The sequence below is a fragment of the Pteropus vampyrus genome, unplaced genomic scaffold, assembly GCF_000151845.1.
Source record: "Pteropus vampyrus isolate Shadow unplaced genomic scaffold, Pvam_2.0 Scaffold26, whole genome shotgun sequence".
NCBI lineage: Eukaryota > Metazoa > Chordata > Mammalia > Chiroptera > Pteropodidae > Pteropus > Pteropus vampyrus.
In genome coordinates, this window is record NW_011888807.1 from 5,077,131 (window position 1) to 5,098,180 (window position 21,050).

The 21,050-nt window shown below is 31.8% G+C and overlaps 1 non-coding gene across 1 annotated transcript; it reads left to right on the forward strand.

Moving 5' to 3' along the window:
• The first annotated feature begins 15,957 nt into the window (after positions 1 to 15,957).
• Positions 15,958 to 16,091, forward strand: LOC111737407. The gene has a single exon (XR_002779432.1). It is a non-coding gene; the product is annotated as a U11 spliceosomal RNA (small nuclear RNA).
• Positions 16,092 to 21,050: the final 4,959 nt, after the last annotated feature.

Genomic DNA, 21,050 nt, shown 5'->3' on the forward strand with positions numbered 1-21,050 from the left:
GGGTTAAGTACCTTTAAAACAAAGTTCTATAACTTATTGAGATGCAAACATAATATTAAAAATTAAAGTTTTCTCAGAATAGTCCTGAAATTGTGATATTAAGAGCAGTATGTAAAATAGAATACTGGCTGGTAGAAGAACTGAAATGTGACTTACCTTAAGTCTCCATCTTACTTGGGACTTTCAATTTATGCATAGATGAATTTAATGAAGAATTTGGCAGGACAAATATATGAATTTTTAGATACAATACAATGTCTTTGAGACTTTTTATCTTAGTGACCTCTTCCTTTTTAAGTAAGGGTAGCTGCTTTTTGGTTTTTCAAATTCATTTAGTTTGAAGAAGGTATTATAATAATTAACTAGGCTGCTCTGAAAATTGGCAGGCCAGCCAAAATAAATGAAGCAGTGAAAGTAGTCAACCTAAGGTTGACTATGTTTACTTTTCTTTATTCCTCTAGGATGTTAGGATAAGCTTTAATGTTTTATAATATTTTTCTGAATGCAATATTTTTCAATGAGGTAAAGATCTAAGAAGATTACTATTACTAGATAAAAATATCTTTATTTCATTCTTTGACAAAATCATATATATGAGTGGTATAATAAAATTTAAAACATAGCAGATTTGATGCTGACAATCTTAAACTTGGACTGAACACAATACATCAACATTATTCTTGTTGGGTGCAATAAAGGAAAGAGCCATAAGTATTTTGTTAATCAAGTTCAATGGTAACTAGCCTTGTTAATAAACATAATAATAATAATAATAATAAGCATAAAAATGGCTAATTATTTTGAGCAGTTGCTTTGTGCCAAGCATTTTAGTTTTCACATACTTTATCTCCATTAATCTTCATCAAAATCTCGTGCAGTGGTGTAATTATCCTATTTTACAAATGAGGTAAATAAGGCTTAGAAAATTTAAATAATTTTGTCAAGGGCCTGTAACTAGAAAGTGGCTATTCCTGGCCTTTAGACCCCCAAACTCAAGCTTTTAAATACTATACTATAGAGCTTCTCTAATATTTTGTACTTTTGACATTTGTGGTTATAGCTAACAAAAATATTTCTATCTTTCTAAATATTGAAATTTTATGTAATACCATATATGAAGATAGTTCCTCTAATGTTCACTGGAAATTAAAAGAGAACTATTCTAGCATTCCACATATAATAATGTTGCCTTGAGTTATCTACTCAAACCACACTTTTCCTGTACTCTAACATCTAACTTAAAGACAATTTGAAAGCAAAAGACCTTTGTTTAGCATAGTCCTTCTAGTAATGAAAATTTAAAATTACCCTAAATGGAAAAGAGAAAATATTGTGATGGTATTAATATTACTTTGAGAGCAAAGAATTATATTAAATAATACTGTAGACTGCCAATTTTAAAGTACTGATTTCATTTTAAAAGGAGTTCAAAGACACTCATTTGAAAGAAATACTTGAAGGGAAAGACCAAATGTGTTCCTAGACTATAAATATGCATGACCATTTTCAATATAGCCATTAAATTATAACGTTAATAATTCAGAATATTTAGGGACAGAACATTATTATTTCTTTCCTTTTCACTCCTTCCCTAAACTTACTGGTATATGTGAATTATCTCTATCCTTTTATCCATGTTTGTTATGAACATTAAACTTTTTTTACTGTAAATAAATAATTGTTTTTAGAAAAGTTAGAGAAACCTGTATTTGTTTTATTCTTATAAATAACAATCAACTACTTTCAAGTACTATAGTATGCTACGTTCTTTGGGTAGCAAGGTTATAGGTTTTTTTTAAATTATATTTCTTTAGTGGTTTTCAAAATTATTCTTAGAACTTAAATTAAGAACAAAATAAATAAATAGAATGGAAAAATAGAAATAGGTATTGCAATTTTAGCTTTATCTCTTTCTTACTGCCTGTATCTGCAGAAAAATACAGTAATAATTGATTTTTACAACGTAAACTTTGAGACATTAAAACAGTATTTATTATGTAAGATCAAGTATAATCCTTTGAATTAACACTAATGTTAATGTTTAATATTTTCAAGTTGTTATTTATTTGCTTCTTATTCCAATACTATAGAAATGCCAATTTCTATAGTTTATATAGTTTTCATAGTTTATATGAACTAATATATGCCAATGTTTCTCTAAATATAGATAAATTAGGTTTCCCAAGTCTTTTTTAACTTTGTGGATCAATTATACCTTATATTTTTTAGTATATATTTTTCCTGGTTATTAAAGTCATGTTTATTCTAAAAAGAGTGAAAATCACAGGTCAGGGAAAGAAAAAATAAATTTCCCATAATCAACATTAAGATATGCTTTCAATATAAAATGGGTATCTCAATCAAAGGAATGGATTTGTGTGTGTACACATCCTAGTGTGTCATAAAACAGGCTTGTTATTAAGAGCATTGGCTGCTTTGAACCCCTAAGAAAACTTATTTCAGTTGTTTATGTTCATGTATAAAATCAACTTTAAATTATGAATTTTTCTGTGCTTTAAAATCCACTCTAGTTCTTCTTTGTTTTATATTTTATAACTTAATATCTTTAAGCAGTTTTGCTGCAATATATGGTCAGAAACATTGTAAATTTTGCCTTCGCTGTGTTCAGCATCTCACTGGAGTGTTAAAAAAAACAAATTATAATTTTTTTACAAGTCATTCATTCTTTTATTTAAAAAAGTAAACCTTTATTATTGTCTCTAGTGGAATTAATGACTAGATGATGAATTTAAAAAAATATCCAAACCTGTAATTCAAGCAGACATGGAGATTCAGATTGCTGGAAGAAAGAACTATTAATTTTTCAGTCAAAATACAGTGTATTCTATAGTGTCATTTATAAATTATTCACTTTTATTTTCTTAATTTTGCATATTAAAAGTTATAACAGAAGACAGAACACTTAATTTTAGATATTGAATGAATAACTGTATTTTAAAAAATGCTCCATTGTGTAAAATTTGTCGAGTATTAAAATATTATTTAAAAGATGTGATAGACAGTGGCATCAGAAAACATTGAAAAGCTTAAAAATGTAAGAAACTGTTATGAAGCCTAAACTTAAAGACAGTAACTTTTTTACCCCAATCATTTCATTGGCATCTATTAAATCAGTTTCTAACATGGAGATATTTAATAAAACCTCTCATGATTTTATGATTTTAACATACTTTTCAACAAAATAGAAAACTAATAAACACCAAAATGATTTATTTCTAGATTATTTGATAGTTTTAAATTTTAATTGGAGTACATTTGGTAGAATATTTTAAAGTAGTTAGGAATTTCAAGTTGTAAATTTCCAGTTCAGGAGTAGGTCTTTTGACGAATTGAGCAGTTTAATTTGGTGGGAAATCCCTAGTGAAGATAGGCCGATGGCAGGAGTCTCACCCTTGTGGAATTATTTAGGTGAAAATTGAGGGAAATGGAGATATCTCCTCTGGGAGAGAAGGGGAGTGTGAAGTTGACTCTTAAACAAAGGAAAGAACTGAACATCGAGGGAATTAAAAGAATTACCTTTGGTCTTACATTTAGTAAGTGCGATGTGTCCTTGGCTTCTAATGAACATACGGCAAATATTTGTTAAACATATTAATAAAAGTAAAACAATATAACAAGTTTTCTAATTTTAAATCCTTACTTTACTATGACATTTGGTTTCATTTTTGGAAACAAACAAATAAACAAACTTCTGATTATTTTTATTTTCAAGCCCCAGCCTTACTGTTGGTGTATAAATAAGACTTTATAATTTCTTTGGTAGAAGACTCTCTTCTAAAACTTCTTATGCTCAGATACAACCCTAATAATATTATCCGAAAACTATGGCTCATATGAGATTTCAGATCAGAAGCTGCAAGGTCTTTGGAGGGCAAACCTAGTGGAAACTGGCCACTTTTCCCATAAGGACAAGCTCTTAGCAGTCATATTTGTAATACTCGATCTTCTCCCTGGATGATTAGATGAATATCCTAGAGAGAGACCTAGGACCAAAGCTGAGCCAATCAGACACTCTTCTCCGGGATATCTGAATGTTTAAAATGGGAGATACACAGACCAGAACAGGTTGGTAGTCGAGCCCTGTTAATGGCAGTATTCTAGGAAGTAGATTCATGAGGCCCTTGGAGCTATCTTAATTTCTGATGTGGTCATTCTTTCTTGGTTTCTGTGAGATACACCAGTATTCAAATATCCTTTTCAATCAAAGAGCTATACTTAGATTCTGTTAATTAAAACCTAAAGAACCTTAAGCAATAGAATATTGTAGAAAGGGCATTGGCTGAGTAGGCTATCTGTGTGTAGAAAATCACTTAATGCCTAAAAGACCTTAAGAGTTGGGAAAGACAACCAAAATGGCAACCAGGGAGATTCTCCCTAGCCCTCACTGATACCACATTTTCACTGACCTGTCAAGTCAGCAATAAGAAGACTCTTTACTTTGATGCAGAACTCTGTTACTGTGTTGCTGGGGACCACTGTACTTTCTCTTATCACTAAAATGCCAGGTGCAATGTACTTTTTATGGCTGTTGGTTATTGTTTCACTCATGCAGCTATCAACACTGACTAATGGAAACATCTTAACGGTTGAAACTTGCTTCCAGATCATAGCTGATTCCTATTTGTTTCCAGTTCTCATTCCTCAAATCTAAATCCATTATACCTCTTATCTCTGTTTACCTGGCAAGGTAATATATAAAAGGTGAGAGGTCTTATTTCTCTGAACTCACACACTGCATTCTTGCACATTAAAATGGGTGTGCTTTCATCACATTATGAGTTAAGCTGCTCCGAGGAGCTGTTAGACTCAAAGGTTTTTTCAGCGATAGCTTTCTTGTCACTTGGAACTAATATGTTGCATCCTCACACACAGAATGTGTGTTTCCTTCTTCCTCTTTATGAGTTAGTGTTTGCCTTTTCTCCTGATGAACAGTGGTCTTGCCTAGTTTCTGTGTTTTTTACCTCACAGTATGAAAACTAAGCTGATAAAAGACAAATTGGTAAGCAGAAGAATGAAAGGACTAAAACCAAAGCATAAATTGAGGAGAATAAAAACTCATGGAAGGCAATTCATTTCAGCAATGTTTATAGTGGGTAGTAAGATTACATATGCAACATGGCAACCAGAAGGACTTGTTTCTGATAAGTGAATTGACTCTGTACAAGTGAGTTGTATTTATACAAGTGAAAATATTCATATGAGATGCAACAAATCATATTTAATCATGAAATTTAAAAAAAAGTATATGAATAAGTGATCCCAAACCACCTTAACTATTACTTAGAATTGTTCAAGCTATCCAAATTAGGCATATTTCATTTATAAATTTCAATAGCTAAAGAAACCACATGTGTATTTTTCAATTAGAAGTGAATGAAGATGAACTAAACTACTGATATTTGTACACACAATTTAAGGAACAGAAAGTGCTTCTACAAAATCATTTATTAAGACATGAGTGAAGATTATTTACCCTGTTCATGATTCTCTCTGATGCAAAATTTTAAAAAATGCTTTAAAATTAATTCCCCGTAGAATTGCCACTTGTAAAATTAACTGACACTGTGTATTCAGATCTTTGAGGGCTTATTTGCTATGTATTGTTCCCAGTCTTACTTACTTTTGTATCTCTAGTGTCTAGCACTATGCTTTGCACAAGGTAGGCATCAATAAATATTTGCTGAATAATAAATGAATAAATACAATAATTTAGTTAAGGTATTTGTAAATCCTGATTGGTATATCTACATATAGCACAGATAGTTAGAAAGGAAAATCAGAATAAATTTGTACCATGAAGGCTCATATTCATTTTTTTCTTTCCTTATTTGAAGAACAAATAGTTTTATAAAATGTGACATTTGAGATTTTCAAATATATCATTTGTGGTCTCTAAACAGTCTAGAGTTAAAAAAATGAATGAGTTGTGTTTCATCAAAAGAAGTTTGTAGAATAAAGAAATGTAAATAAATTAATAGAATATTATAAAGAGCAGAATAGGGTTCTATGGGAGGATATAGAAGAGGCACCTACTTGAGGTTGTGCTAACAAGTGAGATTCAGGAAAGATATTGTTTCAAAAAGGATCTTGTGTATATAAATATTTGAATTTGGTCTATTGTCTAAAGTAAAGTATCTGGTTAATTTGAAGTCCCTGTTAAACTTGAGAGTCAGCACTGATTCACCTGCAGGGAATATCTTTCAAGGGAATCATGGATATAACCTGCAAGACTCGATGTCATGCAGCTTTATCAATATCAATTTTATTTACTTATATACTCTCATTTCAGTAATGTCAATGGAATGCAAATATGTGAATATGGTTGTATTGCTGTGAAAGAGATTCATGTTCGCTCATGCCTTAAAATATAAAATGAATACATCTGCTTTTTGAAAAAGCAAAGAACAAAGAATATATTTCAAGTTAAAATGTTCATGACGTATTGGAAATTGCCTTGCACATAAATTAAACAATTATTTCTTAATACCTTGCCTTTGTGGAAAATTTACAACAAAAACCTAATTCTAATGATAACTTATCAACTCACACAAAAGAGCATAGGTTAAATCCAGTCAGTACATTAAACACTAGGTGCTCTGTCATTTGTTATACGGTTAACACAACAACCAGAATTATATTCTGGTATGTTATATTGGTTTATTCTTATTTTAATGATTCCTTCAAACACCCAGCAATAGATGGCTTCTATTTTTGAATCATTAAATATGAGATAAGTTTACTTTTTCAGTGATAACAAAAACTCAGTTGTGTATATAAGTTGTAGAATTACATCAAATACACAAATATTGAGCTATGGAGGAGAACTTGTGAGACCGTAAATTAAAACACAAGAAAAGATATTATCAGAGAGGAAAGAAGAAGAGCAGAAGAAAAGTAGAACTCTCTTATTTTGGAAGAGTTTTAAGTTGTAATAGATGCCAACAGGATTTGGAATCAAAAAGGTTCATCGCATTTATCAAGAATAGAGAAAAAGGTATAATACTTAAGAGAGTAATATCAATGTATATGTAAAAGATGAGTAGATACAGAAGGTAGATTTTAAGGGGTTAAAATAATATTTATATAAAAAATTATTATAGCCAACATAAGATAGAATCCTTGGCAAGGGATATTGCCTAGATCATAGTTGCCATCTAATATTCAATCCCCCTCATACTTTTAGCTATAAGAATATATTTCCAAGTCACATTTGCAGGTCATTGAGTTTATGTGACCAAGTTCTGCTCAATGAGATGTAATAGGAAGTGTTATGGGGAATTTCCAGGAAGAATCATGAAGGCTGTTTAAAGAAATCTGGATAAGACATTCTTTTTTAATGTTTCTCTTTCTCCTTTTGCAGGTCTGGATGCCAGTGCAATGTCTGGAGCTATAGTAGCTATCTTAGACCAAAGAGGTGGCCTTGTAGATAAAATCATAAACCGAGGAAGGTAGAACAGGAAGATAGGAACCTGGATATCTGAAAATACTGTAGATTTGCTACATAAGCCCTAGATTTCAAGCTCAGCTTCTTTTACACAAAAGAAAAAAAATCAACTTCTATCATGTCTAAGGAAATCTTATTTGTTTTATTACTGTTTTGCTGCTGAACTTAATTCTTCTTATAGAGACTGATTCTGTATCTCCAGGGCCTTTGAATTTCTACAAAGTATCTACCATTAGTAGGTTCTTAAAAGGAAATGGAAAGAGAAACTATGATTTGATGGTATTAATCTACTGAAGGAGATGAAGCATATCAAGTACATCAATTGACTTTTTTTTTCACTTTATTGAATATATGTATGGTCTCAAAGATAGACTTTGTATATAGAGATAGACCAGAGGTATCTTGAAGCATATGGGCTAGCTTATACTGTGGTAATGAACAATGCCAACATTTCAATGACTTAAAACAAAATTTCTTCTTCACTGTACATATACAACATGGGTTGATGGGAGGCTCTTTTCCCTATAGTCACTCCACACCATATAATATCTCCTTTGTACAGAAGGGGAAGAGTGGGCTAGATATTTTTATAGCACCATTATTTACTGTTCATGACACACATCTCCCCTTATATTCTATTCATCAGAACTGCTCATATAGCCATGACCGACTTTAACGGGTAGTAAAATATAGTCTTCCTTATATCCAGAAGCAGAAGAAAAGTGAACGTTGGAGCATATTAATATCTAATACTTTCCGAACATGTAAAATAATCTACATGAAAACTTTTAATGCACAATAATGTTTTTACCTTTTGTTTATAAAATTTCACTATAGTTAATTTAATTTCTTATGAAAAACAAAAAATATTTCTAGAATTTCTACGAGACTAATCTCTCTTCGGGAGGAATAAGGCAATTTAACTGAGAAATAACAAGTCACTTTGCTTAAGAAGATGAGCACTAAATCCTGAAAATTCACAGCACTGACACAGGTTTATTCATTCATTCATTCATTCATTCATTCATTCATTCAGCAGACATGAATCAAACATTTGTTAAGTGCAGTTTGGATAAAACCTATTGAAACCAGGGCATAGGAAGAAGGATTTGAGAAGAGACATAGACATGACTCTAAATAGAATTCACTCTTGAAACATAATTTTATTCAGAACACAGCAACTATATCATAACTTCCAAATACATTTAGGTTATCAGATAGTTCTTGGAAACTAATTATATCATCATGATTAAAATATTGCAGTGACATTTATCCAAATTAGGGAATTAAAAAAAATATATATATATCTATGTAAACAAATAAGATTTCTTTGTGGATAAGATCCTGAGAAGACTTTCTTAACCAGCTGAGCTAGCTAGCTGCATAAACCTTTTATAACAATAATGTAATAATGTGGCTATTTTCACAAAATACAAGATTCACTGGTATTTTAATTCAAAAGTCATCAATCTAATTCATTTGGTTTCCTTAAAATAGTATTTATTGAGCTGCTCTAAATAAAGCATCACCATACCACAATCTCTTATGATAGATTTGTAGCAGCAAAGGCAACATTTTTAATAATAAATTGGGGAAAATCTATGATGGGAAACATCTCAATAAAGAAGTTGATAATTATCTTTTGTGTCATGTGTTAACATAACACTTTTGGAAATATTTGGAAAGTGTTTTTCCAAATTATGATTATTTCTTTAAGATGGATGACTTGAAATGGCAATATTAGCTTAAATGGTATGAAAAAGGAGAGTTTAGATAAGCATGGTGGAGTGAGAGACATCCTCAGATCTCTCCCCTTGAAAAACAATAAGCTCAACATCTAAAACTCAACAAAACACACCCAAATTGCACACCAGCATGTCTGAGCATGGTATCTGCATAAGAGCTACCTCAGGCCTAGAAATGATGGCTGAGGGCCTTAATTCTTGCACTTTCTTTTATGGCTCCTGGTGGTGTCACACGTTTGTAAATAAAATCTCCTTGAATACTCTTAAAAAATAAATGAAGGATATGAATAGAAATATAAAAGAACAAATTCAACAGACACTTTCAAATTGCTTCTAAAAACTTATACTAAGTTATACTTCAATATATAATCAGTTTATTGATAGTTTTTTTATTTTGGTATAAAAGCCTTATCAAAATTATTCTATTTCTTTGCTTTTTCTTCCACTACTTTTATGCTCAGAAAGTCTCTTCCTGTTCAGAAACCTCGTTTTTATTTACCTACATTTAATTCTAATATTATGATTTATTTTATTCTCTTGCTTCTGATCTAGTTATTTAATACTTACCTTACTTATTCTTTCTTTCCCGCACACCTTTTAACCTAGAATAGTGCATTCTCATGATAGACATGGTATAAATGTTTCTGGAATAAATGGTCACTGTGATTGTTTTTACCTTTAAAACCTCTGATGAATTTGCTATAGTTTAACAAGGTCTTCCAAATCAATTTTGTTCTAGACAACTTACTGTTTTTATTATGAAAAATAGTTACTTGAATTTCATGTCTTTTTTTTTGTTGTATCCAAACCATTTGATTAAAAATGTCATTAACTCTTCATTTCTACTAATTAAAACAGTTCAGCAAGCAACATTATCAGCAGACTCAACAGGAAAGGATATTTATTTCAAAATTGAATGTAAGAAAACAATTTTGGCATAGCATTTCTATAATGACTTGTTTAACTGCTATTATTTCTAGTTCCCTGAAAGTGATTGCTTTTTGCCAGTTGGATACCAATGCAGCATGATGTCAGAGAAGGACAGGTAAGTTTCATGAGACCCCACAAGTAAACAGTTTCAATGAATTCTAGTTACAGAAGCTCAGTTTTGAAAAGGTAGTCTGTGGCCTTAGTCTTTAGTATTTTTTCCCTGAATCATATATTGTGATACTTTTCTTTCAAGTGAGAATTTAAGTATTTGTAATTTTTCCTTTTATTATAAAATGAAATACAAAACTATTTTTTTACTTCAGTGAATTGTTTTAAGGTGAAAACACTCTTTTAACCATCATCCAGGTCCAGAAATAGGAACTTGCCAGCCATCCCAGAAGTCCCTCTTTGTTCCTGATCAAACAATAACCATTATTTTGACTTTTACAGATATCAAATCCCTGTGTTTCTTTGTGGGTTTTCACCCAAATGTGTAACCTTAAATCTGTAGGTTAGTCTTTAAGCATTTTATTTTGAAGCTTTAAAAAGTGCTATCTTTGTGCCAGTTTATCAAAGAGAAGAATTGAATGAGTTCCCATTTTTGCTAAATAAAAAGTCTTTAAAATAGAAAATATTAACCTCTAAGTCCTCTAGGAATATAATTTATATTACTCTCCTAGTCCCCAAAATAGAGACCATCGGTAATAACATTTTTAGAAAAAAAAATTTTAAAAATATCTTAATGACAGTTAATGTTGTCATAGAAGGAATCAAAACTCTTTACAATTTATTTTATAGCACTTATTTCTTTGTATGGACCACGCAATATTTTTGTTACTAGCAATTATCTCAGCCTACTTACCCATGAGGGAAAAGAAAGTATGTATATTTTAAAAATCAAGAGTGGAGAAAAGAAGTAAGAGAAAAAAGTCAACTTTTGAATAGGGAATGTTGGATAAGCCTACGCCAACTATTAATGTAAGAGACACAAACTTATCTTTCTTTGTTTTTTTGACAAATACTTTTATTGAAGAATAAAATAATATGGAAAGGTGCACAAATCTTCAGAGTACAGTTTTCTGAGTTTTTATAAAGTGAATGTATCATAAATTCCCTCTTAGATCAGGCTGTAGAGCACTATGGGCACCTGAGAAGTTCCTCTCATGTCTCCTCCCAGACAGTATCACTCCCATTCCCACTAAAGGTAACCACTGTTCTAACTTCCTGGTATTCAAGTTTTATATAAATGAAAACATTTAAACTTTAGCCATTCTATTAAATGTGCAATGGTATATCATTGTGGTTTTACCTTATATTTTTCTCATGACTAAGAAGTCATCCAAAAAACATCTTTTCTTATGTTTATTGGCCATCGGCTACCTTCTTTTGTGAAATGTTGATTCACAATTTTGCTCGTTTTTGCTTAATTGCATTGTCTGTCTCTTTTTTTTATTAATTTGTAGAGTTTTTAAAGTATAGTTTACATATAAATTTTTTCATCAGATAGATGTATTGAAACTATCTAGTTAATTGTAGCTTAACTTTAACTTCTTAATCTTTTGGTTATTAGATATTCTTAACTGTAATTAAGTTCATATTTATCTTTCTTGTTTTGTTTTTTTGTGTTCTGTTTAAGAAATTTTGGCCCACCCTGTGGTCATGAAGATATATTATCCTTTAGATAATTTCTTATCTTTTTACACTTAGGACTATAATCCATCTGGAACCAACTTTTGTGCATGTTGAAGGATAAAGAGCATGATTCATTTTTCCCCCAATGAAATTAAATTGATCCAGAATAATTATTGAAGAGAATATTTTCTCCTTTTACATTGGAACTGTATCTTGATATAAAATATAAAACATTAATATATAAATATATATATATATGCAAAATATAAAATATAAACTATATAAAATAGAAGGCAATAAGAAAAGAGGAAGACCAAATATGAGATGAATTGATTCTATAAAAGAAGTCACAGGCAGGAGGGGAAAAAATGGCGTAGATGATAGAGGCTCTGTTCATCCCTCTGGCAACCAAATCAATGTTGTGACAGAAACAAGGAGCAAACAGCAAGGAAAAATCACCTAGGAGGTAGATGAACACACCGTACAACTAGGGAAAAATCTAAGAAGTCATCTTGCAATGGCAGAATGTAGAATGGGGTGAGGATGAGAAGCTGCTGGTCTTGAGTGGCTGAGCGGGATAGAGGCTGCGGCAGCTGCAGATACCTCTTAAAGGAGCCGTGTCCGCCAGTGGACTTCCACGGTGATGGACCTGCTCGCTCTGAGCACTAGTGCTGGTTCAGCTGCATAGGCACTTACAGGACGACACTAAGTTGTTGGAGTGAGGGCCACAGCAAGGCTCTCTTCCCAGCAGAAGTGCCGGTGGTATCCATTGTTCCTCTGTTGAGCCTTTCCCACTCCCAGTGCACGGACTCAGCGCCATCATAGCAGAGATGTCATCAAACTGGATAACAGAGGTCACTTCATCCAGAGGATTCTTTGAAACTCTACTTCCCTCAACTTGTGGCCCCACCCAAGCCACATCCAGGTGTATTCTCAGGGAGCCAGGTGCTCCTTGCTGAGCACAGCCAAGACTCACATTGGCCTCAGGTTCTGGTGTGACCTTTTGAGGCAATTACAAGCACAGCATCTGTGGATTGCTTGGTAAATCTTAACAGGTGGCCCTGGAGAAGCACAGGCTTGGGCTAAATTTGCCCTGCAGCTGAACCCCTCTTAGGACTGTGCCACTAGATAAGACCAGGAAACTTAGAAGCTTTGCTTAGTACATAGAAACAGATATGGAAACTTAGAAGTTTTGTTTAGTACATAGAAACAGATATGGAAAGGCAGCCAAAATGGGAAGATAATGAAGCAGAAACCATATGAAAGAACAGAAATAATGGAGTCAAGTAATCTAACAGATGTAGAGTTCAAAACACTGGTTATTAAGATGCTCAATGAATTTATGAGAAGGGTAGACAAATTCAGTGAGAACCTCAACAAAGAGATAAAAAACTTAAAATTGGAAATGGAAATTATAAAAGAGAACCAGTCAGAAAGGAACACGTTATCTGACATGACAAAAATATTAAATGGAATAAACAAAGTGAATAAAGAAGAGGATCAAATGACCTATATAGAGGACAGAAATGCCAATCAGGACACTCAATCATAATGACAAGAAGCCAAGTCTATAATAATGATTTAAGGAGCCTATTGAACACTATTAAAGGTAAAAATATCTGTGTCGTCGAAGTACTCGAGGGAAAACAAGATGTTGAACAGCTATTTGAAGAAATAGTGATGGCAAATAACATTATTTGGCTAGGCTAGTGCTGTCAAAAGGCAAGGCTTACTTGTGTTATTTATATTAATTTTGAGAAATGAAAAATTCATAAGGCTAAAAGAGGGCCATAAAAGATAAAAATTAGTTCTGTTACGAAAAAGTAATGCCATACTTACTTCCTAGAGGGAGCATATTAATTATATTCCATGTTTCGTTTCTTACAGGGCTTGTTACAATTTCAGAACAGAAAGGGAAATAGTTCTCATGTAAAGAGACTGACTATATTTTTCAGGTATGGAAAACACATGGAGGAAACAAATGTTTTGCTTCAGAAATAACTGCTATATCAGGCTGTCAAATATCCAAACATCTATTTTTAAAATATAATTTGAATTTCCCTGAGCTAGCATTAAGCAACATTTCTTATAAGAATAATTTCAGCAGGAAAATAATTATAACTCAGAAAATAAATAAAAATATTGTATTTATGTAAATCAAAAGCATTTTAAAAAAAGTAAAAAGAAATGGTCCTCAAAAAAAAAAAATAATAAGTGATCAGCTACCATATCTCAGTAGTTATATAAACCAGACTAGTACTTGGTAGGTACTGATTTCATATATTTAAATAAAAAAATAAATTCAACTTTTATATCGATTATTTTTTTCTAGGAAAAACTATAATGTTAGAGAAGAACTGAATCATATTACCATAGCATGCTACCTTAATCTTAAATTATGATTTAGGTTTATAGCATTTGCCAATTTATTCCTACTTATTCTCTTCATGTGTATAGGAAAAACATCAGTATAAGCTAAAACCTATTAAGGCTAAGTGACTTACCCAAGGCCTCAAGTGATTTAATATTTCTGGGCTTCATTTTTTATATCTTAAAATGAGAGGCTAGGACTACACAACTTAAGATGAATTCCAGGCTTTACCATTCCATGATTCTAAGACAACACAATAAACTCATATGTTGTAGAACTGTTTCATCTTTCTCAGAGCTCTTATCACACTGTATTGTAATTTGGGATTTTTCATTTATTTTATTTTTAGCCCATATTGTTCCCCAGTAAGAATTTAAAGCAGCTTATTTAGTCTAAATTCCCCTTGAGACTGAGTACTTGGAAAGTAAGGAACGTGTCTGATATTCTTGTTTCTCTAGAGCTTGACACCTTACCTGGTACATAAGAGGAATTCATCAATAACCCACATTTATAGCACAGTGTGTTGGTCACTCTATTAAATTCTTTATGCTTGGTTTTACTTTTTGGTTTACTTTGTTTTGTTTTGTTTTTGCCTTAAGTATAAGAAAGCCATTAGAAAATTCTATTTCATGAGGTATTTTAGGGTAGATTTCAACACTGCCATTTGCAGAATAACAATGGGAGTATAATAAATGCAGACTCCTGATATGTTGAAATCTCTGAATTAGCTATAGATAATTACTAATCTAGAAACCCAACTGCCTCATTTAGGATAATGTGAGCTATGGAAAATATTCACAGATAATAATGCTATATGATACTATACTATATTATACTGTACTGTACCATGCTATAATACACTATACCATAAAATATACTATACTATAAAATGCAGTGATAATGTAATGAAAGTTATAAGCAGTGGACACATACTCATGTTGTTTTTAATTCTAACAAATATACAGACAGTTAATCTGACATATGTTTAATAATGTATATAATGCTTTTTCCTTGAATGATAATTAGATACTAGTGTAAGCAGTTCATATAAATGATTATAATTGTAATATGTTTTCTTCTTTTAAAAAAATCTCTAGAACATAAAACACTATCAATGTCAATTTTTTCCTAATGTTTTAAACATTTAGTCATCGTGCATACTTCTACATATTACCTCTCATTTAGAGAGCAGAAACTTGGGTTCTTAGAATGAATAGGGTTCCTTCGTATCAGGGAATTTCACTCTGTTATTTATACCCTTCCAACTATGCATTTAGTTATGTAGATCCCTATTTTTCCATCCATCTATTCATTCACCCAACCAAGCATCCATCATTTATCTATTGATCTATCCATCCACTCCTCATTCAACTAAATATTAAGCACTTAATCTATGTCAGGGTTATGATGGTGACACATTTATCCCAATTATAAGATACTGAGATAAGAATAATAACTAAGTAGTATAAAATTATATGAATCACAAAGTTGATTGGGGATAGGAAAATGTCCAATAAGAGTTAAAAGTAAGACGTTCAAGATGGTGTAGGAAAATAGAATGGAAGATAAGAAATGACATGTGCAGGGGTGTGATATAACATGAAGAACAGAGAAAGTAAATTTGGTGCTTCTGTGACAGGCCATATGTGTGTGTTCATGGAGAGGCATAAAAAAGGATGGTAACAGGAATTGAGGCTGGGAAAACTGGTGCCATCAGATTACAAATGGTTCCATATACCATAATAAGTCTTACTGAGTTAGTAAAATCTTCATAGGACAGATGTGAGTTAATAAGCTCAAAAAACTAATCTTGCAAAAAGGGCTTCTGTCGTGAGTGGCATACGTAGGGCAGCTTGGTTGTTCTTGATGCGTAATCGACAATAAGAGATTTCGGAAGCATAATTTTTTGGTACCTGGGCAGCTAGTGATCATTGGCCCTGGCACCCCGCCCCTCCCCCCAAAAAAACAACCTAATCTTTTCATGGGATCACTATATACATTAAGAAATTAAAAATGGTTATTATTTTTTACATTCAAACAAAACTGAACAAGCTCTCTTGTCTGATAAGGTTGAATTAGTTATGTGGTCTGTTCATTAAGAAAGTTTTTTTTTAAATGGAGGAATTATTTAAAAAATGATCCATACATAGCTAACATATTGTTGAGAAATTCAACTAATGAAAATAAATAACTTGAATATTGGGCCAAAAAAGACTGATTAACAATGGTTATTTTCCTGGAGGTAGATTATAGGAAAATTTTGCATCCTTATTTATACATCCCTATAGTATTCACATTTTGTGCCATCAATACCATATTGATTTAATAATCAGAAATAGTGAAATTATTTTCATTTTGAGGAAAAGCATGAAGAAAAATATTAATTATCACAATGGGGTATTCTAAAAGCTGAAGCTCAGCTTAATTAAATTTCAGAGAATTTGTTAAATTTTCCTTATTTGATGAAAGCTTTGTAGCTTTTCAATTTCAGCAGCATTGCAATCATAAGGAGTCTTCCGTGTAACAGAGATACTCGCTTAACAATTTTGATTAAAATTCACCTTAAAGAGCGTTCAATATGCAGGTGCAGGGGTGTGATATAACATGAAGAGCTATAATGTTTATTTCCCTGGAGGTAGGTTATATTCCTATAATCTATTATATTATTCCTATAATATATTATATTCCTATAATCTACCTCCAGGAAAATAACCATTGTTAATCAGTCTTTTTTGGCCCAATATTCAAGTTATTTATTTTCATTAGTTGAATTTCTCAACAATATGTTAGCTATGTATGGATCATTTTTTAAATAATTCCTCCATTTAAAAAAAAACTTTCTTAATGAACAGACCACATAACTAATTCAACCTTATCAGACAAGAGAGCTTGTTCAGTTTTGTTTGAATGTAAAAAATAATAACCATTTTTAATTTCTTAATGTATATAGTGATCCCATGAAAAGATTAGGTTGTTTTTTTTGGGGGGGGGGTGCCAGGACCAATGATCACTAGCTGCCCAGGTACTAAAATAAGTTCAAAATAAGAACTCGGGAATCTAAAGGCACCACACAATCTTTTGCTTAATTAAAAATGATAGTAAACATCCACCAATATTATGAACCAGTGCAGACAAAGTCATTTAGACAAAACTCTTATTAAGTTCCTGGAAAAATCAAAATTACTTTTGAGATTCCTTTCAGATGAACAAACTGTTTCTACAGCAGGATATTCTAAAATAAATGTGACAGACAGTGGAGAACAGATCAAATTTTAAAATTGCAATTTTAATGCCAAGAATATTTTTTATGTCATTTACAGAGTCCAAAAATTTAGGTAAGGTAGACCTATTTTTAAATTTAAGACACTTAGATGTCTTTCAGCTAATTAATTTGAATAAAAATACAAGGAATATATTAGGGAACATAATAATGCAATGATGTCTAGCATAGTGCCTCACATACAATAGGCAATCAGACAAAATGGTAGATGGACTGTAACCCCCTTCCCTGAAACTGGTTAAGTTCTAGGTCCCTTACTACAATCAGAAGGATGCCCTGGATGCTGCTGTGACCATTAGCAAATAAACTGAACAGGTAAAGCCCCTTTTAGTAAATAGACTTTGGGGGGAACCAGATGAACAGATAGTCAAAAAGTTCCTAGTTGAGCAGTACTGGGAGAAAGCAGTATTCAAGGACCAGTAGGCCATCTGCTGTTCCCTAGCAATGTCACTGTCCCACAGTTATTTTATCATCGAATAAATCAATGATTCACAACAATTTCTCCTCATTTCGTTTTAAAAAGTATTTATAATTTAGCAGTCTAGGCAACATTTTTAAAGCACTCTTTTAGTGGATACATCTTTTTGAAGGGCTTCAATTCATTATTACTATAAAACACTTGCTTATCACACCACCTGTCAGTGTTTCTCTCCCTCTATCTCTCTTTTTTAGTGCCAATGCTGTTAACCCATATCTTACCTCAACAGAATTTAACGAACTGGTAGAAAAATGCAAAAATTCATCAAAGTCTTGATTTTATTTTAAGGAATTAAAAAAATTATGAATGCTCACTAAATACAAAGCTTTTTATCTGCAAGTAGGGTATATTTACTCATGTAATCTGGCAAATAATAGGCAATTTAAAGACAATGATTAGTTGAAGACTATAAAGAGCAGAAATCACTTAGTTGGACTTAATTCCTTTTCTCCTATAAACTGAACTGGCTATTGGGTAAAATCCAAGAATATATTTTGTAAGATGGGAAATCAGTCCCAAGAGTCAATTTATTTTTGAAGGGAAGAAGGAGAAATAACATTGATGGACTACCTATTTTCTGCCAATATTTCATATATATTATTATCTTATTTAATTTTCACAAGACTCTTATAGGATAGGTATTTTTAACTTCATATTATCTACAGACTTCTCTATAGAGAAGTAAAGGCAAATCCATATCTGTTTGATATCAAGTCTATGCCCTTTTCTCCTCTGCTGCCTCTGAGCAGACATTCTTTAAAACAATTTTTCAGTTTTGCAAACTCCCTTTAATCTTTTAGGATAAATACTTAATTACTATTTTAGATCTATAGTAACATTAGTAGTATTAGCACTATTAGTACTATTCACTGAGCCTTAATCATGAGCCAGCACCATGCTTATGCTGCTATACAAACTATTCTATTCTATCCTCTCTTAGAGGTAGGTAGTTAATAATAATCAATATTTGTATAGCCCTTCTAATATGCTAGTGACTGTTCTCAGTACTTTATACATATTAACTCACTTAATGTCATGTGATGGTATTATTTTATCCTCATTTTAAAGTTGAGGAAACTGAGAAGAAAAGAGATTAAATTTCTTGGTCAAGGTAACTCAGCTGGTAAATGCAGAGATGAGAGTCATGTCCAGATAGTCTGACTCCAAAGTCTTTGCTGTTTATTTTTCTTATTCTGAAAAGGAGCAAACAATTCAGAAAAATTAAGTAACTTGAAAATGATTCAAGGATAAGTGGCCAAATAAGGTCTGTAATGCAATGTGTACAGCCAAGTGACTAATTTCAAGGAACTACAGGTACCTTTGTCCATGCAACATCATAATGAAATTAATGATACAACTTGTAATTATTTTGTATGAATATATTCTTTGTCTTGTTAGAGGAAGAATGCAGAGCATAACTTTATGATATGACGGGATGAATCTCATGAAAGAATGCTGATTACTGTCATGTATTGTAAAGTAGTGGTGTCTTAAAGGGATTGCCATTGGCTCAGTTTTCGTATTAATGTGCAAATTACATACACACACAGACACACAGAGGAGAGAGAGAGAGAGAGAGACAGAGACAGACAGACAGAAAGACAGAGAGACAGAGACAGAGTCAATACTCTAAATAATCTCCAAAACAATATTTTTAAACTTTAAGGTATATATGAATCACCTGAAGATCTGTTAAAATATATATTTGGATTCAGTAGGTCTGGAGTAGGATCTGAGATTCTACATTTTTAACAAGCTCCACGTGATGCTGTTTCTGCTGGTACCGGAACACTACTTTGGGTAGCAAGGCTTTAAAAGCAATATTTTTTTAATGCAATCAATTTATCAAAACTATATTTCAGTCAAATGTGTGTATATATATATATATATATAATAATTTACTAATTTACACTGAAATCACTATAACATATTTACACAAAACATGTTATATTTCATTGAGGTAGGCTTGGAAATTAAGGATAAGAGAGGATAATAACTTTTCCAAAGTGAAAAATAGCAAGTTAAACAAAAAATACGTAAGCATAAAAAAGAATGGATTGAAACAATAAAAGATGTTGGGAATCAAGGAAAACTTCATAGTGTTCAGGGAAGAAATTCTGGTTAGAACCATACAGGAGATAACCATTAGCTGAAGAGTCACAGGACACAAACCAGAACTTTATATCTCTCTCAGAACAGCTTGTTTTCTTGGTTTTGTTTCTGTCTGCATAACTGCTTTATTTTTCTCTCAGTTGATTGTCTTCCTTTGCTCTACATGAATATAAATATTGCTATCTTAGCCCTAATACTTCACTACATTGCAACAATATATTCTAACTACAATTTTGTGTTCCAAATTCAAATACAAAAAAAAAAAAAAAAAAAAAAGAATCCGATTAGTTAGCTGGGTTTGGGTCCAGGGTCCTGAAGTCCCTCGGCCACTCAGGTGCGCTTTGGGAGCAGTCTGAAAAGGGAGCTCAGATGAGACAGCGACTGATTTATATGGTCACTGTAGTGCCAGAATATTCAGACCAAATGGTGCCTAAATATCATTCACTTTTCAATGAAAAGAATGCCTTCTGAGACATTTTTAAAATAAAAGTGAGAACGTAAGATAGCTATTTCAATTAGGTTAGCACTTTGCATTTGTGTCTTTGTTTCATAATGTTTTTGAATAAGTCATTGTTAAATGTTTTCACTATCAAACCAAATAATGATAAATCTGAAATTGCATTTGAAGCTTGAGCCACATACAAATGGACATCAAAAAGACAAAATTCGGGTTTAATAAGAACTGGAATTAAAAGGATGACTAATGAATCATTCTTCTAAAGAATTCTGGTTGAGGAGACATAAAAGATAAGCTTCTTATGAAGGCTGCATGGCATAATGTATATACAATTAAATAGGATTCAGAAGATCTGGGTTCAATCGCTCCTTTGCCATATAAACTGAGAGTTGTGCCATATCTCTCAGGATTTCAATTTCTTCTTTAGTGAGGTCTTCAAGTTGGAAGAGGCCTTTCAAATGTCAAATGCCTATAATCTAATATCTATAGTTCTGTAATAAAGGCAATGATAACTCTGCCTTTTTTTAGTATGTTAGTGACCTTTATTCTTTTTAGAGATTTAATCAATTATTCATAAAAT